Genomic DNA, 22,117 nt, shown 5'->3' on the forward strand with positions numbered 1-22,117 from the left:
CTCAGGCCTGAGTCTTGTGCTCTTCATCCTTTGATTGACTAGACCTGATTTATGTGCCAGCTTTTCATCCATACAGTATTACTGGGTTGCTTTGTCTCTCCAGGGCTGGGGTTACTGCTGACTAAATTCAGCTCACTGGGAATGAATAGAATCCTGGTTAAGTACTAGCTATGTTTGGGCTTAAAAACAAAAGTCCCAAGGGTGTGATGCCACCAAAGATTAAAAATTGTTCTTGGAAGTTGTACAAACATTTTTAAAGGTGTAATATTTGGGTAATGGTTTCTCTGCCAAGGAAACGCTTTCGCAAGATTCCCTCTGTAACCTCTACAAAATGGTAGAGCTACAATTCTAAAATGGCAACAAAGGGAAAAAGAACTGGATTAAGTACGTAAAGTGTGGACTTCTTAAATAAGTTTCCCCTTTTGTCTTTAAATTATCATTCAGTTGCCCCTTCTTGGCCATTTTGTTGTTGTTCTCATCAAGCAGTTTATTACCAACTTCTCCCCACCCATGTCAGCTGCAGTCCTCTTCTTTGATTTCTGTGTACAGAGTCTTCAAAACATGTGCCTATACTGTTTGTGCTGGCAGACGTGAACTAAATACCAACCTGATACTCTTGCAAACTCAAGTGAACAGGCCTCAGCATATTCACTCTTTGGTGTCCCATCTCCCGTTCTACTGTGAAGCCTCACTGCTCACCTGAGGGCATTCATGGAGAGAACTTACCTAGGCCCAGAGGTGTATCATTCGCTCCCCCTCCAAACACAGACTCATAGAATAATGGGGTTGAGGGTCCACCTCACCACCACCCTCAGAGAGCACTTGTCATTCTAGCCTTAAGTTCTCAACTTTTAGCCATCATGCCTTATAAATTATGACCTGCTTTCATCTGGGCAACATTGGGCAAAATGTTAAAGCAGGCAAAGTGTCATCCTTGGTGTCCTCTTACTAGAAAACACACCTAGAGTATCCTTTGGCTTTTTCTCACCTTTCTCCAGCTACCCCTGCCCCTGCAGATCACAGTGTTGGACTGAAGGTGTCCATCACCATAACTAGCACCACCTCCAATCTCTGCCTATGGAAAATTCCCCATCGCCTTCCTAAGTCCAGCTCAAATGCGACCTCCCTTGGCAGGCCTTCCTTGATGTACAGCCTGTATCTTTCTCTCTTTTGAAGCCCCATGCCCCTTGAATTGTCTTTGCTATGGTACTTTTCACTTTCTACCACTAGACAGTAAGCTCCTCGAGTGCAGGATCCATGTCTGATTCATCTTTGGGTCCTCTGCAGGGCTGAGTCAGTGGGCTCTCTTGAAGGCATGCAGGAATGGCTCAGGAAGGGCAAGGCTCTAAACACAGTAAAACACACTCTGTCAGTAGGCTGGGTAGAGCCTAAATCTGGGATATACCTCTTATAAAGCTGATTCTTTCCTTTCCCCTTCCATTCTCACTCCCAACCCATTCCTGAAGGACCTCTCTCTTTCACTGTCTTCAGCCAGCTGTCACTGTGGGACAGAATCCTCTATGAAGGCTTTAGCTGTTAACAGCTTAGAATGTTGCTGCTCCTATAAGTCTTTGCACTGAACAGAGGGGTGGGATGGGAAGGGGTTGGGAGAGTGCTGAAGGAGGTAAGGGTGAAGATTTTAACTCCTCAATGACATGTACTCCTATTATTGTACTCCTATTAGAGGATTTAGGCATGACAGACTGGGCAAGGAAGGAATTTGGGGGGTTGGGGGGGGGCTATTTCTTGACACCCCTCCAATCATAGCCCCTTAGTATTCTGAGCTACTTTTGTTCTCTTTCTACCTATGCCTTTTTAAAAAAAGATGTGTGTCCTGGCATAGAATAGCCCTTACATAAGTAGTAATCATTAATGTCATTACTAATAAGAACATAAATGACGTAGACACATAGCCCACCCTAAACACATGGAGTGCTTGGAGGTACCAAGTATAGTTGGATTTTGGTAGAGTTTCTGAAGTGTCAATGCAGATTTTGAAACCTCTGCCTCTTGGTGATGGAAACAGTCTGAGCAAAGATAAGGAGGTGAAAACCAGCGGTCTTGAGTGCATAGGGAATGGGCAATGACTGAAGAGAGGGCCCTCCCTAAGAGACTGACAAGTGGGGGCACCTGGGTGGCTCAGCTGGTTAAGCCTCTGACTTCTGCTCAGGTCATGATCTCACAGTTTGTAGGTTCAAGCCCCACATCGGGCTTGTTGCTGTCAGCACAGAGCCCACTTTAGATCCTCTGTCCTCCCCCCCTCTCTGCCCCTCCCCCACTTATGCTGGTGCCCTCTCTCTGTCTCTCTCTCTCCTCCTCCTCCTCTCTCTTTCTCGAAAATAAACATTAAAAAATTTTTAAAAAGAAACCAACAAGTGAATTTGGTTAGATGGCAGGAAGCAGTGAGAGGGGGAGAGAGAGGCCAATTTGAAGAGAGACATGATGATGAATTCAACTTCGACTTGTTGGTAAGTCAATAACGAGAAATGTCCCTTAGGAGCCTGAAGATCCCAGGCTGTGAATACATAGGGCCGAGGGTCACAGGGAGTGCATGGATCCTGCAAAGCAGCAAGTGCAAATGAAAGGGCAGAGTGCAGGATGCAGGGGGTGTTCAAATGAAAAAGATGGGGTGAGAGAGGTGATGATAGTGGTGGTAGTGTTTTTGGTGCTTCTGAGCTCATCAATTGCAGCAGAAAAGTCCAGAAATATAAGGCCAGGGAGAAAAAATATAAGATGGGGGAGGAAGAAGTCATTAGAAACCTTAAGTGTGCTATAAGGGCAACTTTGTTTAAGTTAAGTATTGACATTGTATTTACTTAGTGATATAAAAAAATTAACATTTTTGCTGTTTTTCTGGGTTGGGAGACATTGATGGCTCTATAAATGTTGAGTTGAAGCTCCCACTTGGCGCTCTCCCTGGTGCTGGATTTGCATAGTGCATTCCTTGTCTTGGGGGTGTTGTGGAAACCATCCATTTCTCTCTGTTCATCTCCCTTTAGGTGCTAGCCTGGAAATAAATTTTGCCAAATAAAGTCACCTTTACATGACTTGTACTTCTTCTCCACCCAGCATCTCTTAGGCTGATGTTTGCAGCGAAGTGTAGAAGAGAGACAGTAGTCCTTTCCAGGAGTAAAACTCTCTCCCTACATTTTTCCAAACTAAATCATGTTAACAGTGGCTTTCGTGGCTTTCAGGGGGTGGTGAGTTTATGGGGAATCCTTATTTTATTTACATTTTCCAAGTACTACTTCCATAGTTAAATTTGTCTTTTTTGAAGAAAGAAAAGTACATTGAAGGTGATTGGAGTTCTCACTCATAGAAAGTCTTGTAAGAGAATCCTCATAAGCCATGACATTCTCAGTGACATGGCAATGCCTCTGAGTCTCTTTTAGGAGAAGATTCTCAGCATAATATTCAGGTTTTTAAAATTTATTTTTTAAAAAGATACATGAGTATAAACTCTGTAAGGTGAGCTTTAGGATTGTAATTGAAAACAGTTTACTACTCCCAAGTGACTGCTTCTCTTCCTTTCAATGTAGGACATCACTCATGAGTATCAACTCTTCAGTGCATTACAGGAAAATGTGGTTTTGGAAAATTCCTGAGAAAAGAACTATAAGGGCATGTCCTATGTCATATGTCAAAGAAAAACTTAGCTAGCAGGGATAAATGGAGAACATAGTCATATGGTTAAGATGTCTCAAAACCAAAGCTGGGCACTATCTATGAGCTTCACGCATGAAGCACCAGGTATTACTCACTGCCCTCCACTGCTCTCTTCACACCTCCATGCTCTGAGCCAGTTGACAACATTCCCTTTGTCCCCACATACTTTCTGCTGGACTGCTGTTGGGCTTTCCATTCATTCATCCAACTTTTATTGAACCCCTAGCATGTGCCTTTTACTGCATCTTTGCTCTGAGATGACAGAAATGGACATGACAGATCCTTTCCCTAAAGAGACATGAGCCTAGAGGAGAGGCAGCTGTGCTAAGGTGATAGTAAAACAGATGACTGCTGACACAAAGGCTCATACAGGGTGTTAGGGAGCCCAGAGAGCTAATTCTGCTTGACAGAGGAGGGCAGAGAATAAATAAGGCGGTGGGGGGGGGGAGTTACAAAGGAGGAGACACTTGCACTAATTCATCAGGTACACTGGGGAGGGGGCAATGACAGAGGATCTGGGGATAGAGACCCAGAGAGGAGAGCCAGGAGTCCACATCAAGAGAAGGGCTCAGGAATGACAAAGTGATTTATCTGGGACTTATTCTGGCAAACTGTTAAGTGGAAGACTGAACCCAATGGACCAAGAACCTGAGGGGGTAGATGTAATGGGTGGAATTCTAAGATAATCTCCACCCCCTGCAGAATTCTCTCCCTCTGAGAGTGAAAAGGATTTGTGAAGATCTAATTTCACACCTGTGACTATGTTACTTTATATAGTAAAAGGGGTTTTGTAGGTATAATCAAGGTCCCTAATCAGTTGACTTTGAGTGAATTAAAAAGGGAGATTATCCTGGGCCTGAAATAAGCAGGTGAAGTCTTTAAAAGGGTGCAGGCCTTCCCAGAAGTCAGAGTGATTCCAAGAAGAAGAGAGGCTTTCCTATTGGCCTTGAAGAAGCAATCTGCCATGCTGTAGAGAGAACCACATGGCAGGGATCAACATGTGGCCTCTAGGAGCTGCAAGTGAATTAAACAAGCAGTGAGCTTGGAAGAGAACTCTAAGCCTCAAGTAACATTCCAGCCCTGGCCAACACCTTGATTCCATCCTGGTGAGACCTTGAGCAGCTATCCCATACCTATGCCAGACCTACATGGGATAATAAATTTATGTTGTTTTAAGCCACCACGTTTGTGGTAATTTGTTATGTAGCAAGAGAAAACTCGTTCAGTGGGTAAAGAGGGAGTAAATGTTGAAGACAGAGGAGGAGGTAAGCTCTAGAGTCCTATGAGAATCTGGGGAGCAAACATTCCGGTCAGGTCATCAGTCAGTGAGAGATGCTAAAGTATAAAGTCAGGCAAAAAAAAAAAAAAAAAAAAAAAAAAAAAGCCCTACCTGCTTCCTAAGGGTCCCCGTGGTAGAAACTAAACTCCTGAGTCTTTCCTTCTCAAGAAGAATGCCCAGGTGAGTGATGTCAGCTGCAGCTCTGTGACTTCCCCTGCCCGACAAGAGATGGGTGGAAAGTAGAGAATCCAGAGATGATGTTTATACCCCGATGAGACATCAAAAATGTGTTTCATTCAAAGGTAAATACTTTATTTTTGTCCCATGAGACTTGGCAAATTTCTTCCCTGAAATTTAGTTGTTTACTTTCATGTTGCTACTTGATTCCAAAAGTACAAAAGCAAACTCTTGCATTTTGTGGTGCATTTTCAGTTCTTTAAAAATATTTAAAAAATAGAAGGGCAGCCAGTTTATTTTTCTCCTCAAATGAGCCAATATTTGGTTTTTCTCTCGTTTTATTCTTTTTTAAAAAAATGGGTCACACCAGTTCCTTGTGAATTGGTGAATCATTTCAGTGTTTGAATCATTATAAAAGGTCCAGAGGGACTATTTCTTTAACACTGGAAATAATCAGAGGTTATATAATGTACATAGGAAGGACAAATAGCTTTAGAAAAGAAATCCTTCCATCTCCTTTTCTTCTACCATCTCAATGCCCCAGATGTTCACTGAAAATAATAAAACATTTTAATGACAAAATCATCTTTATAGCTCTTGTAAAGTGTGTAATAGAATATCAAATGCCTCTTCTGTGAGAAGAATATGGCACAGTGCTGTCATATCCACAGGTGGAAGCAAATTATAGACATATAAAGGCAATTAACAATACAGGATGATTATATGTGGCACAAGGAGTCCAGATAATCAAAGGTATAATTGCAGAGGAGCTGTCTTGTGTTCAGGTGACCAGCCCATCTTTAAAGGAGGAGTGATCTCCCATTGGTGGTGAGGACTGAGAAGCGGGGGTGGGAGGGTGGAGGAATGTGCTGGCATAGGGCAGGAAAAAGTTGGGAAAGTTGGAAGAGTCTAGGCATATTTGTGTAGCAATAAGTAATTCAGTTGGGCTGAAGGTAGGATTCATGTCAGAGGAAGTAGGGGAGATGTTTGGAAAATATTACTGAATCTAGGCTTTTCCTATATGCAATCGAAAGCCACTGAAGTCTTTTTGGATCCAACAAAAGCAAATGTTTCATGAAGATCCATGGTCAGTTGTGTTTGGATTGGAGGCAGGGAGCCCACTGGGAGTTTATGGCAAAAGTGATAAGGACCCAGCCAGGGCAGGGGGAAAGGAGAGGAGAAGATGGCATTCAGAATATAATATACAGAAAAATCTAAAGGATGTGAATTATCCTTTAATAGGGAATTTATTGATGTCACAAACTTTCAAAGATTTTGGCCAAGACCCTGCTTGTTTAGTGGGGACCAGTGGTCTCAGGCAACCTTCCTTTCTCTTTGCAGAGAAATATAATTGTATGTGGACTTACAGTGACATTTTTAGAGAATTAGCTCATGACTGATTGATAACTTCAGAGATTAAAAATGGGTCACACCTGGAACAGAGTATTATAATGGTGTAAAAGTCTGCTTGCTTTGGGACAAGTGGGAGCCAACTTTTAAAGATGCTCTTCAGGTGCCAAGGGGTGCTGCTCAAGCCCTAAGTTTCCTAGGCTTCTACATATCTTTTTGTTCAGTCCTCTGCTAGGCTGCCAGTTTCTGGATCACCTCACTTTCCTCACAGAAACAGTTATCCTTAAAAGAGGAGAACCCCGAGAAGCCAGCGTGATTAGCCCAAATGCTAGTCTCATTTTCACCCTTGCCATTTTGACATTGTTTTTGCCTCCATTCTTCAACCGTCATAAAACTGAGCAGACACTCACTGCCTCCTATTTGGAGACTAGTGAGATGGAAGAGATGGGGGCACCAACATCTATTGAGCACCTACAGTGTACCAAATCCTCTGCTAGAAACTAATGAATGTAAAGTTTAGCATGATGCTGAACACTTAGGGCTCTATCAATGTTCATTTCCTTTCTCCTTGCTATTAAATTAGAAAGAGGGGATGAGATGGTGATAGACAGGAGCCATAAGGAGACTGACAAGGAGAAGCCCTGTGTGTTCTGGAATGCAACAAGCACTGACCCCTTAGGAAGGAGAGAGCCCTACCAGCTCAACACTCTCAGCTCTCCTCAGCCAAGGCCAGCACTGAGGCCCAGTGGGAATTAGGGATGACTCCACCACTCTGCTGCTACTAATCCCCACAAAGCATTCCCTCCTCCATCCCCAAGTCACCTTCCTGGTCAGAAGAGGTCGTGGAAAATGATCTCACTCTTACTTCACCTTTCTTTCCTTTGTCTCATGGTGAGTTTCTGAATTTTTTATTTTTGAGAGAGGACGATAAGCACTTGCTTGAATTATGCTCCAAGGACATACAGGTCTGGAGGACCTGGGGCCTGGCTTCCCAGTGAACTTCTTTCTCTCTTGGGAGCCTCCAGATCCCACCACTGGTAGTAGTATCTCTTCCCCAAACTCCTCAGAATGACCCACATGTTACATAGAAAACCACTGTGGCTCTAGTAGTGTGAGAAGGGAAACCATTCAGACCCCAACGTTTTAGAGGCTGATGGAGTGAAGAAAACAGAACCTGAACTCAAGATACCTAGGTTCTAGTCTATGTTTCCCTTTTTAGGACCCTGAGAAAAATCACATCACCCTTTGAGTCTGTTTCCCTGTCTGCCATATAGGAATCACAAAACTAATCACAAAGGCTTGCTGGACTGTCATGAGGATGGTGAGATAACTGATGCACAGAACACTCTTGCTGATGCATAACATCTACTTGTGCTAGCTAAATGGCTGACTCCTATTCTTTCTCCTGATATTTATCTCCCTTCGCAGATTCAACCCACTGGCATTACTTTGATGTAGAAAGAGAAGGTAAGTGCTTTCAAAGAGAAGAGACAGTAGAGATGGGCTGGGGAAGTAATCTTCCTTATGAAGAATTAACCCCTTGGCAAATTGCCTCAGCTTCTCCCACTCTTTTCTTTTTTTTAATATCAGATTTCATCCTTTTTCTACTTCAAGTGCTACTCTGGATACTCTCCAATGTCTTCATTTCCCTTTTGAGTTCTGGAGCCCCAAACCAGACCATATTCTCTTAAGACTATGTTTAGTAGACAAGAAGACCATAATACAGAGTCATCTTGCCATTTTTGTAGAGTTCACAAAACTAAAAGTAGCACTTTATATACTGTTCTATAAAAGTGGTTTGCTGTTTCCCCTCAAAAGAAAAAGACTATCAAAGATGTCTTCTAGAAAGGGAAAGCCCCAGAATCAGGCTGTAAAATGCTCTCTAATGATGTGTTGTGGTTCTGAGGGCATGCAAAAGACCTTGAGAAAGATTTTGAGCTTGGATCCTAAATTTCTAATCCAAATTCCTATTATTTCACTGAATTGCAAGCTCATTAAGGTTGAGGACCATTTTTGTAGCCCCAAAAGATAGCACATAGGGACATTCCATACACCTTTGTTGAGTGAACATCAATATCAAGTATCAACCCAAACAAGGTGGAAAACTTGGAGCCATTGACTCCTGGGACCTGACACCTTCAGACCAGGGAATATAAGATTCTTAAATATAACAGTTTCCATCAGTGGCCCTCTGCCAGTAAGCCCTGGGGTGGGGGTGGGGGGGAGTACCAACCAAAAGAGATGGATTCCAGGTGTGTTGCTAGACTTTCAGGTCTGACCAAATGGAGGAGGAAAACTGATTACAACTAAACACTGTGAACAAAATACACACACACACACACACACACACACACACACACACACACACAGCAATTAATTGAGGACTCTGAAAAATAAGTAAAAGTAGGTGGATTGGTGAAAGAAATAACTCATTACATGACCAATATGGTGACAGTGAGTTTCATAGAATTTTTCTCCTGGCTTTGATCTGAGGGTGAGGTGACTCATGAAACTGCACAGTGGTCATAGACCACAACAACCATATGAAACAGCCAATCTTTCTGGACTAATGACCTGGAAAAGGGGCCCTTGCAAGCCAGAGTGTGTGGGAAAGATTCTTCTTGTTCTTGTCCTCATATATTTTCTCTCTCAGTTCAGTCTCAAGGCCAGATGCAGCTTCCAAACCACACTGTCATCACCATGGCAGCAGCTTGGGCACCTAAAATCCCCGAGAGGAAAATCTTGTTATCTCAGGACAGAAGAATGTAGAAGAGGGCCTCTGTTATATGAAGAGTATGAGAGGAGTCCTTGTTTTTTTTCTCTTTTCTCTTGCCACTTTATCCAGAGGAAAGGCCTAGTAGAATAAAACTTTGTGATGTCATTAGTGGCTATAACTCTGAGAAAGAGCTCTATCTTTCTAGCCAGAAAGATAATAGGTGACCCTGTTAAGCTGATGGATGTGAGGGAAATCCGGAAGAAGAAAGAGAGGAAGGAAGGGATTCCATGTATGAACCGACGTAAGTCCTGGACTTTCCCTCCGAGCTACACATGTGTGGAACATACCCAGACACACAGCAGAGGCTTTGGAACCTGAGGTGACAGCAGAACCTCTGCATACAGAAGGTGAGACAGAACTTGCAGTCTTCACTTAACTGGTTTGCTTGAATGATGAACCAAAACAAAAAATCAACTTGCTCTGATTTTAACGGGACCCAGAGTTATATAACATCCCATATAAAATATCTTAAGATACAATCCAAAATTACTCAATGTGATAAGAACTAGGAAAAGGTGAGCAATTCTCAAGGGAAAAGATGAAAGACAATGTTGAAATTACAAGAAAAAAAGATTTTGAAGCAATTTGTTACAATCATTCTTTATGATGTTAAGGTGTTTACCTTAACTCTTGAAATGAATAAAAATTAGTTAACAGTAGAGAAATAGAAACTTTTTTGAAATGGAAATTTTATAACTGAGATATACAATATCTGAAATTAAAAAATTCCCTGGATGGGCTCAATAGCAGGATGCAAATGACAGAGGGAAGAGCCAGTAGACTGGAAGAGAGATCCATAGGAGTTATCTAATCTGAAGAACACAGAGAAAAATGTTTGAAAAATAGTGAATAGAGCCTGTGGGATCTGTGGAATATCAGTCTAACATTCATGTCATTGTAGTTCTTAAGGGAACAGAGAAAGATTGATATAGAAGAAAATAGTTGAAAAAAATAATGGCTAAAGATTTCCCAAATTTGGTGAAAGATATGTTTACAGATTCAAACAGCTCAGCAAACCCCAAACAGGGTAAACTGAAAGAAAACTGAACTGAACATCCACCATTCCCTATGGCCTTACCCACCAATACCCTCCTTCTTAGACCCTGAAGACATCTGAATTTTCCACCTTGGTGTCAGGGAAGGGTCACATGAATAGGAGCTGGACTCCTAGGGATTAATCCCAGCTCACTGATTCAAGTGTGAGACCCAGGGAAAACCAATTACCCTACATGGGCTGCAGTTCCTCATCTAGAAAATCTCAGGGTTTTACTACGAGTTTCTAATTTCCTTCCTGTTCTAAAATAATTACCCCATAATCAGCTCTTCTGTGGCCTTTTTCTGTTAAAACTGATAACATTATTTATGAAAAGCTAATGCTATGAAACAAGAAACCACTTTCCTGTCAAGAGTCTTTCCACCCTTTGTAATGGTGCAGGTAACTGAAATGGAGAAGCCCCCAGAACAGAACCCAAAATGAAGTTTTATAGCAACCAGAATGGAGTTTAGCCTTCCCCAGCAGCTTCCTGCAGAGTTCTTTGAGCATCATGGGAGGCCTGGAATTCATTGCAAAGGAAAGGAAGCTCTGCTGAAAACTTTCACTCCCAATAAATGCATTTCTAATCTCATGTTTTTTCAGAGGCTAAGGAATGGAATGGAATGCACCCATGGCCTCAGATTCCTAGTTTGATGTCAGGTCTGTCAGAATATGTTAAATCTATGTCTGTAAACACAATAATAACAACCACTTGAATAGCATCTTACAGTTGACAGAGCAGTTCTCTTTCCTGCATTATCACATTTCCTCCTCCCAACCACCAACTCCTGATGCAGGTTGTAGCAGTCACCTCCTGTTTCCTCAGAGGAAACAGTCTGAGAGAGGTTGAGAGTTTTACCCCAGTACATCTAGTACTAAGCTTGAGAAAGTGCCAACTCTTCTGGCTTCCAATTCTGTCCTCTTTTCCCACCACCAAGAACCAGAGGATCTGGGCATTGCCAAGCTATGACCTGCAACTACTGGGCAAGAGGCCAGTTACTCCACATTTTAAGGGCAGGCTGTAGTACATTAGATCCTCTCAGTTCATTCCTCTGGAGAGGAACACGGTGTTAAGAGTTGGCTTCAATACACATTGTCCCTCTCCCAGTCCCTCATTGCCACTAGCCAGGCTGCTTGGCATGGAAAGGCTCTCTGGTATTAGACACCAGCTCTTTTGAAAATGTCTTTCTTCCCCCTCTTCTAGATGCTTGTGAATGTGCTTGGCGTTGAGTCAAGTAGGCTTGGGAATTGGTGGTTGCTTCTTCAGATTTTACCATTAAGGGGACTTGAAGGGCTTGCTGCTTGGCCCTCACATGGGCTTCCTCTCTGCTCTCCTACCCCCTGAAGAATTGCACATTCCCTCCCATTATTGCACATTCATTCAGCCTCCGCTCTGCATTGATGTGCCGGAGGTCATCCTTCCCTCCCTTCGTGAGCCAATTTCAGCTCATTTATTCACACATTGTCCCTTCATTTTCAAGAAAAGTCTCTTTGAGTATGCTAATTCTGAGTCATTGCATACCATCATCATTTCAGAACAAAAAGATGTCAAAAGGTGGGTGGGTTTATTTCATCTAGCAAGGAAATAGGCATTCTTTTCTTTGTTTTACCCTTAATGACTCATTCAACCTGAAACAAAGCTGAGTCGTCTGGGCCTTTGAACAGGAGACTGGGTGGTGGGGAGGATGAGGTGGGGGGTAGGTACCACCCAAGCTGGGGCAATGGGCTCAAATCCCAGGAGCTGTGTCAATGTTCCATGGAATGGGCAGAAGGGACTGAGAAAATACAGTGATAGCATGGTGTGAAGCCCTTGCACATCTCTGGGCTTCTGTTTTCCCATCTATAAAAGGATCACAGAAGAGTGTGTTGGAACTAAGGTACATGACCTTACTGAAATTACTTTTCTGAATCACTGTGCTTTCCTACGTGGACATTGGAACCTTGATTCAGGAAAAGAGGTTGAACCCTCACCTGTTTTAGGTACCTGGAGAGGTAGAGAGAGGAGGGTTTGGTGGCAGACTTAGGCTTGGATCCTGCTTCTACCAATTCCTAGCTATGTGACCCTGGGATAAGTACTTAACCTCTCTGCATCTCATTTATAAAAGGGGAATAGTACTTCTCTTGATAAGGTCCTTGTGAGGATAAAATGTAATGTCTGCCACAGTTATCTCCTGGAGTTCCCCAACTCACCTACAGGATATTTAGGACAGAGGACAGGTAGACTGGGTGGGCTTGGACAGTCTTAATATCCTTCAATTTCTTCTTTGGTAAAATTGGGATACTATGTGCTTTGTAAGAGGGTTGTGACTGTGAGAAATGATGTACTAGAGGCCAGTGCAGCACTAGGACACTGTGGGTCCTTAAGTGGTAGTACTGGCCAATTAGAAGTTATCAGTATTCACCTTACCTAGGGCCAGTGCCCCTAGAAAGGGTTCCCTGGGAATATTTGTAGCAGTCCTTAGACCAGAGCCTATGTCAGAGCCTGGAGGCTGGGCCAAAGCAGAAGACACGAGTGGGTTTTGGGCCAGAGAAGGTGGGACCAAGATGCCATTAGCATGTAGGCTAGGGTCAGTAACCAGAGGTGTGGTGCAGGGTGCTCAGGCAGGGCATGGTGCCTGGCAAGAGTTCACACCCCAGGACCAGAGGGTCTACTCCACACACCCAGTTACACAGCTGTATTTTCCACAGCCTTGGGTTAAAGCAGTCTCCCTGGTGGTTTCACAGGCCTTACAATGCAAGCTGCCAGGCTGGGCTCTGGAGAGGCCTAGAGATAGGAAAACAATACCCTAGCATGGTAGCTCTCAACATGAGGACCTAGGTCACTGCAGAAGACTCACAAACATAACAGTAATCCCTTTGGGGAAGGAAGACTTTTTTTTTCTTATGGTGGAAACTGGGATCTGTGGGGGTTTGGTCATGATGGACTATCTAGTGGTCCACAGACCTCTTGAGGTTCCAACACAAATGGCTTTGGGGATACACAAAGAGCTCTAAACCACTCTGGGAGAGTAATGGGATTCATCTCTTCAGTCCTTCCCTTCAAGTTTTAGTTGCATCCCCCTAGAGAACCAGGTCTCTGTATCTCTCCCCCTAACCAAACAAACAAACAAAAAACAACAACAAAAAAACAACCATGACCAAACCATCTGCTAAAAATCACACACTGTTCTGTCTCAATAATCTTACATCATAGTTCAGCCTGGAATGTCCTCTCCACTCACCAAAATCCTACCCATATACAAGGCCCAATGCCAATCTCAACTCTTCCAGAAAGCCCTCCAAAATCTTTCTAGCTCACAACAATTATCCCTTCCTCAAAACACACAGTCATATCCCCATTTTCCTTTTGGATAACTCTTATTCTTGGCTTTGTTAGCATCTGTTACTTTAATTTTTCCTTCATGAATGTTTGTTTCCCCCATCTTTCTCATTTCTTTCTTCCAGCTAGTCACCAAAACCTGTTGGTTGTATCTCTCAAAACTATCTTAAATCCATCAACTTCTCTTCACCCTTCAAGGTCATTCTCTGGTTCAGGCCACCATTACTGCAACAGCCTCCAAAGTCTCCTGCATCTGGACCAACCCTTCCAATTCATTCTCTACCCTGAGGCCAGAGGACTGTTGCAAATACAAAAAATACAAACCTGCCTCAAACCCTTTATCCCTCTGGCCTCAAAATAAAATATGAACTTTCCAACAGACCTTTCAAAGGCCTTCATTGACTGGTCCCTGCTCACCTTTTCTGTCACATTTCTTATTCTGCTCTCCCTACCAATGCCTTCCACCATTATCACTGAGGCCTGCCATGTTCTGGTCATGATAAATCCTTCTCAGCACCTCACAGTCCTGGACACACCCACTCTCCTGGACATTCTATCTGGAATCCTCTTCCTGCCCACCTACCATGCTTCTCACACAGCACTTGCTTTGCCTACACATATTCAGTCTTCAGGTCTCCAGTCAGTATTATCTCATCCAGTAAGCCTTGACCCCTGAGCCCTCAAACACACAAGTCTAGGTGACCTACTCAGAGTACCTTGTCTCCTCCCCATCACCATACTTTTTATTTTAAAGATTTTATTAAGTAATCTTTACACCCAATGTGGGGCTCAAACTTACAACCCCAACATCAAGTGGTACGTTCCACTGACTGAGCCAACCCTCTGCCCATTCTTATTTTTAATTCTATTTTATAGTTGCCTGTTTACTGATCTCTGTCTCCCAGTAGGCTATAAGCAATTTCAGAACAAAAACTATATCTGCAGTTTATTTTGGCATACCCAGTGTGGGGCCCAGTGTGTACCTCTCCTAGATGCTCAAATCATTTTTTAATAAATGAATGGAAAGGAGAATGAATCTATACACCAAGGGCAATAACCATTTTATATGCTTTTTTATATCTCCCTTCAGTGCCTGATTCAGGGCCCTGTGTATTCTAGGTGCAAAGAGAAGGAGGTAATCATTTGCTTTTAGAAAAAAGCCCTCATTGCTTAAATAGAATGTTCTATTTCTTGGTATTTCCCTTTTTCCAGACTGAAGGTTTTTGAACTGCATGCTAGCAGGGATGCAGCTGACAACATAGTGACCGAGATCTGCTCCCAGGGGTTCTGGATGAGCAGGGAGATCCACAGAATTCAAGGCCTTCAGAAGTTGAATGGGCCACTCATCAGGGAGGAGCTGTGAAAAGCCTTGATGGAATCTAGAAACTCAAATTCTCGTCCTGGCTCCTTCATCGACTCCATGCCCATAGGCAAATCACTTAGCCTCTGGAGTTCGGTTTCCTCATTGGTAAAATGCAGTAAAGGGACGGACTCATAATTTATCCTCATTCACAGCTCTGAGTTATCCTTCTATTAATAAACATGTCACCACATTCGCACCAGAGGTGAAGAAGAATTTGGCTGTTTCCAATCTAAATATCAGGATACCCATATCATTACAAATGAGGTAAGTGTTTTTGTGATCATAATCTTATACGTTATAAGGGGCTTTAAACTTGGTACTGAGTTTTCATATTTTTAATTTTTTTAATAACTGTGGCAGAGGCAACAATACGGGTATATCAATATCCACCCCCCCCCCCCCTTCCCTACCAATTTTATTAGAAATGGAAATATGCCCAGGGACACATGGGTGGCTCAGTTGTTAAGCATCTGACTCTTGATTTTGGCTCAAGTCATGATCTCATGATTCGTGGGTTTGAGCCCCACTTTGGACTCTGCTCTGATGGCATGGAGCCTGCTTGGGATTCTCTCACCCTCTCTCTGCCCCCTCCCCTGCTTGCACTCTCTCTCAAAATAGATAAATAAACCTAAAAAAAAAAAAAACAGACATGGCAATATGCCCAGTTTAAAACTATATTCCCCAGCTTCCCTTGCAGCTAAGATGATCATGTGACTAAGTTCTAGCTGATAAGATATGAGCAGAAATGTCATGTGTAGCATCTATGTAAAGCTTCTCCAAAGGGGGACAATATGCACTTTGCCTTTTTCCTCTCCTTTCTGTTGGCTGAATGAGAATAAGATGTCTGGAATTTGACAGCCATAGTGGACCATGAGGTGATATGCTAAGAATGGTGGAACAACAAGACAGAAGGAGTTGGGTCCCTGACACCTGGAACCACCATCCCAGCCCTCGGTATTTTCTGCTGGACCTCTTTGCCATAAAAGATAAATAATTTCTGTCTTATTTAAGCTACTGTCATTTTAGTTTTCCTGTCACATGTAACCCTAACCTGTCACCTAACCCTAACTGATAAAATAATCATCCATTTTATGCAAAACCCTGTGCTAGATGTTGCAGGGGATGTAGAGGTAGATAGGATTTAGATACACAAAGAGTTGGGCAGGAAGGCTCATTCTTGTGTGAAGGAGATCCTAAGAAAGGTTTGACTTGGCAGGGCTGTGTCAACATGAAGAGGATTTATATGAGATGAGGCCAGAGAATATGATGGAAGGATCTTGAATGCCAGGCTGACGACATTGCACTTGACCCTCTGATGGGAAAACAGAGCAGATAAGCTTGTTTCCATTTGTGGATGAAGAAACCCAAGCCTTGGCAGATTACAGGACTTGTTCAAGGTCACCCAGCCAGTAAGCCACAGAGCCTATCGCAATTCTACTGACACTTGGCCTAGTGCCATACCATAGTTCTGTGTGTCTTTGAGCAAGTCTAGGGCAAAAATGGTAGGAACGGAGGTTTTACACTTTGACACAGCCAGGGAACTAGACTGTGCCCTTCTCACACCCCCACACCATTAGAAGGAAACTTCAGGGGTTGCTAGAGGTTTAGGATCTAGACCTACCTTTTTTTTTTTTTAAGTTTATTTATTTATTTTGAGAGAGAGAGAGGCAGAGATAGAGAATCCCAAGCAGGCTCCGCACTGTCAGTGCAGAGCTCAGTATGGGGCTTGAACTCACGAACCATGAGATCATGACCTGAGTTCATGTCAAGAGATGGATGCTTAACCGACTGAGCCACACAGGTGCCCCAGGATCCAGACCTACCTTGAAGTCAGAGGATTCTTCCTTGGATCCCTGCTTAGCCAACCCCATGAGGAGGCTACAGTGGCCAGGGTGCTGCTGTGCTATGTGGTAAGTACCCATGTGTCAGGCACAGTGCTGGATACTCTATATATATTTATCTAAGTTACTGCCTTCAGTAGTCTACCAAGAAAATTATAATACCACTCCTATTTTACAACAAAGATGAAGAAACTGAAGCTCTAAGAAATGAAACTACTACCCAGAGTCACTCAGTTGATGGCACTGTTGAAGTACAAAGCCACATTTGTTCAACTCCAAAACTGTGTTCTTAGCCCCACATTCTAATTTCTTCTCAATCCCTGCCAAAGCATGCAACAGTCTCCTATTATTACTCAAAACAGCAAGGACTTACCGAGTTTGATAGGTTGACCAGGGCCAGATCCCAGCTCTGCGCATCCCACCTACAATCGGGAGTCAAAGTCCTATCCAGGAATCTTATCACCCATGCCCTACATGTGACCCTCACATGAGTGAGGGACTTCCTGGGGAGGTGGACCCACAGATGCTAAGATCTTTGTGGCCTCAGGCCTCCCAGGATTCTCTGTCTTGGTTGGTCATGTGACAAGGATCCCAGAGTCCTCCCATCCTGGGTTCTAGAATTCACAGATTCCAGTGAGCTGTTTCATGGAATAAGGGACACTGAATTCTTTGTGTCCTTCCTGTGGCTGTCATGGTTAGAATGAATTTGTTATGATTTGTACTGGCATCCATTCAATAGACAACTGGTCATTAGAACTGAATCTCCTATCATTGCCAACATTTGGAAAGTTGAGTTTTATTTTGCTGGTCATCCAGTGTGCATCTTTCCAGTAATGTGGTATGTCCAGTGTTCCAGCATAAACCACATATTCCCCTAAGCTGACCACACTGGTTTTTTTCTGGAACTTTCACAGGAAACACCCTAAGATGTGGCCTGCAGAGCTGAAGGCGACAGATGGATCCTTGTCCCCTCTGTATTCTCTGCTCAACTACAGGAGGCCAAGTACTTTGCCCGGTTTTGCCCTGGGTCATCACCGGTCCACCCCATTCTTGTATAACCTCCCTTCCTGTTGGCAAAACACTCTTCCTTGCCAAGCTCAGCCTAAGACTCTCACCCCACACCCTCTTCCTAATCAGGCCAAAGATAGAATGTGTTTCCCTTATTTTAACTAGATTTATTAGGCTTAGCCTAAGTCTAGCAGATTTTAATAGTTATTAGTAAAACATTCTTCCATTTCCTTATAAATACTATAATCAATGTTCCTATTCTCAAATGCACCACTTAAAGTATCTAAAATCAGATATGGAAGAGTAATTTCAATTTGTTCATAACAAAGTTTTCTGAAGATATAAGCAGATTTTGTCAGATTCAGTGGCACAATTCTTACAAACATGCTCATGCATTGTAGTGTGGGCAAACTATCACCAGAGCTTGTCATTACACCTTGTAGACATTCTTATCATTGGTTCTTATACAATCCTTATGATCTGTTATTGTCACCCAAAAGTGATGGCCAGTTAAGTGGTTGGATCCACATGATTACCAATGTGGTAATCATGCTTCCTTGACTGCAACATTCTCATTAAAATTATGCCCTAGATGTTTCATATATGGCAACACATTATATGGCCCCCCAGGAAGCATAAGCAGTTGGTGGACATGAAAGGACCTTGAAACCCTGTATAACATAGTACATATGCCAGCTGTCCTTTAACATAGTAACAGATGGTGGCCAAAGTCCAGCTCTACCTCTTAATAGTTGTGTGATCTCTACTAAGTCATTTACACACTCTGAACCTCAGGCTTTTCATCTGTAAAATACAAACAATAGCAATATTTGCTCTACCATGAAGTTCAAATGAGATCATGGACGGGAAATCCCTTACAGGTCATGAAGCAACACTCATACATTAGCCATTTTATCACATACATTGACTTTTAATCTTCACAACACTGGGAGATGTCATTTTCCCCTTTTACAGATGTAGAGAGTCAAGTGAGTAAGCATGGTGGACCTGAGGTCCACACCTGGGTCTCCCTGTCTGATGCTCTTTCCTCTTTGGGAGAAGGCATACTCCATGGCACCATCCCTGCTCATGGCTATGTCATACAAAGAGCACATTTAGGTGTTGTCCTTAAGCATGGCAGCAAATTAGTTCTCCAGAGCCACACAAAAGGGAGAGACCAAGGGAAGGCAGCCAAGACCCTGAGGCCTGTACTGTCCATGAACCCTACTCCCAGCCCCAGCTGCTTGACTTTCCCCAACACAAGTGTGTTAGCCAAGTACCTGTGGAGCACCTGTTTCCACCTCAGCCCCGGAGAAAGCATATGGGATTCAATTGGCACTGTCTTGAGAAGGCGTGTCATCTGGCCAAGGCAGAAACTCAGAGACACAGTAAGCAACAGTTGAACATAAAATAGTATGTGTTCAGGTGTCAGGTGACTAATAAGGAAAGAGGGAGATTCCTAGATGCTCCACTTGGGAACACTAGAAATTCTTGAAGCTCTCTGTGGCCCCAACAAACCCTAAAAATACCTCAGTTTGGGGAGACATGGAATCTACATCATCTCCCCTCTTTCCTCAATCCCACTCTTGAGGTTTCTTTCAGCTCTATCCCTTCCTGTCCCCAAAACTGTCTCCCTCCCTGGCCTCTAGGCTCCACAATGTCAAGAGAGCAGATGTTTCCATTGCCATGTGCTGCAGACGCATTCCAGAGTCAATCCTCAATGAACGTCTACTGAACTAAGCAGATGTAGGCAGAGCACACGGATAACAACAGGGACTCAAGGCCCATGAAGAATTATGCAGACAGGCCGGACTCTGTCCTGGAAAGGGGGAGGCCTAGGCCCTCATGGAGGAGCCAAAGGGAGAGAACCCCATCAATACACTATGAACTAAATGGAAAGAAGTGCTATTTAGAAAAAAACCTGATGAATAAAATTCCTGAGAGCAGCAACTGTCAGGGAGCAAACTCCTTTTGTGTGAGAGACAGGAATGTGGACCAGTAGGTAGCTCTGTTCTGGCCACCACAGGCCAGAGCTGGGATGTGCAGGTGAAGGGTCTGCTTCCTGCACGTGAAGTAGACTGAGTGGAGCCCTGTGAGCACCTTCCTGACTCACTGTGGGGGACTCATGAGTGAGTTTTGAGGGCTCTGACCTCTTCAGAGGAAGGAGACCTGATTGCCAAGCCCAGTGCTCTTCCCTGATCTGCTGCTGAATGAGCAGGGAACAAGCAGGGGCTTTCTCTTAACTGTGTGGCCCTTACCTGATCGGGTAGCACAAAGGGAAATTAATAGCTACTTCATGCAAATGCCTCTTTTTGTATACTGTATTTAGAGAAACTGCTTTTGGCATTTAGAAATAAGTTTTATATAAGAGTTTGTTGCTGCTGCTGTTAACCATCCAAACAGTAAAAGCCAAGTGGAAATCCTCAAATGTCAGTAATACTACCAAAATGCTTAAAAATATACACTAGCCCCCCCCCCCTTCAGTCATCACATTTTTAAACTTCTGGAAGTATAGAGAATCTTCTGAGAAGAACTTGTCATGATCTAATGCTTGACAAAATGTTTTCCACCTTCCCTCCCCAACCTCTCCCATTAGGGTTTTTCAAGTGCACTTGATTGCAACAACTTTGGATGAAGTGAATGTACTGTGTGGCCTTGGGCAAGTCCCTACTCCTGTGGGTGTCAGTTGCTGATTGTAGGACCTCTGAGTTTCTCTTCTGCTAAAAAGGGCCCCTTTTATAGTACCATGAGTTCAGAACTAGTGATCCAATTAGGAAACAATGCAGTTCCTAGAATTATAGGTCTGCAGGGAACATATCCCACTTCTGGCTGAACTGTTCCCAGAGTGCTACTAACACAGAGGTTCCAAACTTTCAAGCCTCAATAATGGCTCAAAGGAATTCAGTATTTTCTTTTATACCAAATGACTGCTGGAACCACAAGGGTTCTGGACAGGCCTTAGCTGGCCCAGTATAAAGAATGAAGTTGACCTTCTGCCCTTTTTCTGCTTTCTCTTCCAGTGGTCTCCTAGGCCACCTTCTCTGGAGCTCTCTCCACACCCCTAACACTGTGCCATCACCACCACAAGAGTCTGGGCTCTTGGGTGGCCTATAAGTGCACACCATGCCTGGCCCTCTCCAGCCCTCTCCTTCCCTGCTTGCTAAAAAAGTCCTTCTTTGGGAAGCTGCTTTTGGGTGGGAAGGAGCCAACTGGCTAATTCACACTGAGACATAATGGCTTCGTAAGGAATTAAAATGCAGATGTCCTATAGGAGAAAAAAAATCCATCAAGTTCCTAAAGAAGTAGAAGTTGAGGTGTCAAAGATGAACCAAGAGAGGATATTTTGTAGCATGGGAGCTTTCCAACACCAGATTTTTGGATTTTGGTGTGGCTCCACCCTTTCTTTTACAAATGTGTGCTCTTGGGAAATTTATTTAACCACCCTGAAATCCGATTTTCTATGACTATAAAATGGCTCTGGAGCCACTGACCTATCCTCATGAAATAACATTAAAGTGCTTGCAAACTGTACAGCACAGCATAGCCCTCCCATGCCTCCACCCGCCACCCGCAGGTGTGTCTGGAACACCCCTCTAAGTCATCTCCTTCTTAGTTCCACTACTCAGAAACCCTGGGAGAAGAGTGAAGGAGAGAAAGATGCTAGCGTGTTCCCTTCCAGCCTTCCCCATGCTGCATCTCCTCTCCACCTCTTAATCCAAAAGAAAAGACTCCAAATCTCTGAAACCGCAGGGTTTTTGACATGCTCTGCAACAGGACAACAGAAGACTGGCAGGCAGGGTGGGAAAGAGGAGGATCTAAGTTGTGGACAAAATCAGGAGACCTAAAGACCGTGCTTTTTTTTTTTTTTTTTAACCTACACAACAACGTGTCCCTCCTGACACTATTCACAGCATCTCTCAGACCCCTTGAAGACTGGGCAGCACAATGATAGGCTTGGTGCTATTTTAAAATCAGGCAGCACATGGAATGGGGCTATCCTTACATACTCCTCTCAGTCAGAGGACAGTCCACCAGCCCCTAACAGAGTGGATACTCTCCTTTATTTAAATGCAGACGTTTCTCATTTCCAAAGATTAATATTTATAAAGTCGTAACTTTTGGGGAATTATTCTGGCTATTCCTAATTACCATTAGGCTCATATGATAACAAAGTATTCCCAAGTAAGTTTGGGAATTGGTCCAAAAATGCTAACATAGAAATAAGTGAGTAAAAACCATGTTTATTAAGACCTAGTACGATCAAATCAAGTAATGCATGCTGGAAGACAAGGTCACACACTGATC

General features: G+C 43.4%; 1 long non-coding RNA gene across 4 annotated transcripts; it reads left to right on the forward strand.

Annotated features, from left to right (window-relative positions):
• Positions 1-2,324: 2,324 nt before the first annotated feature.
• On the forward strand, positions 2,325-19,768 carry LOC121041699 (uncharacterized). 4 transcript variants are annotated; one of them, XR_005795815.1, is made up of 7 exons: positions 2,325-2,468; positions 3,540-4,772; positions 5,114-5,247; positions 7,692-7,793; positions 7,901-7,939; positions 14,813-15,227; positions 17,719-18,106. It is a non-coding gene; the product is annotated as an uncharacterized LOC121041699 (long non-coding RNA). The 4 variants fall into 4 exon arrangements; XR_005795818.1 differs by lacking the exon at positions 2,325-2,468 and adding an exon at positions 19,462-19,768 and having other exon boundaries at positions 2,920-4,772; positions 17,719-17,807; XR_005795817.1 differs by lacking the exons at positions 2,325-2,468; positions 17,719-18,106 and adding an exon at positions 19,462-19,768 and having other exon boundaries at positions 2,923-4,772.
• The last annotated feature ends 2,349 nt before the right edge of the window (positions 19,769-22,117 follow it).

This window comes from Herpailurus yagouaroundi, unplaced genomic scaffold, assembly GCF_014898765.1.
Source record: "Herpailurus yagouaroundi ecotype Mexico unplaced genomic scaffold, PumYag 184, whole genome shotgun sequence".
NCBI classification, from domain to species: domain Eukaryota; kingdom Metazoa; phylum Chordata; class Mammalia; order Carnivora; family Felidae; genus Herpailurus; species Herpailurus yagouaroundi.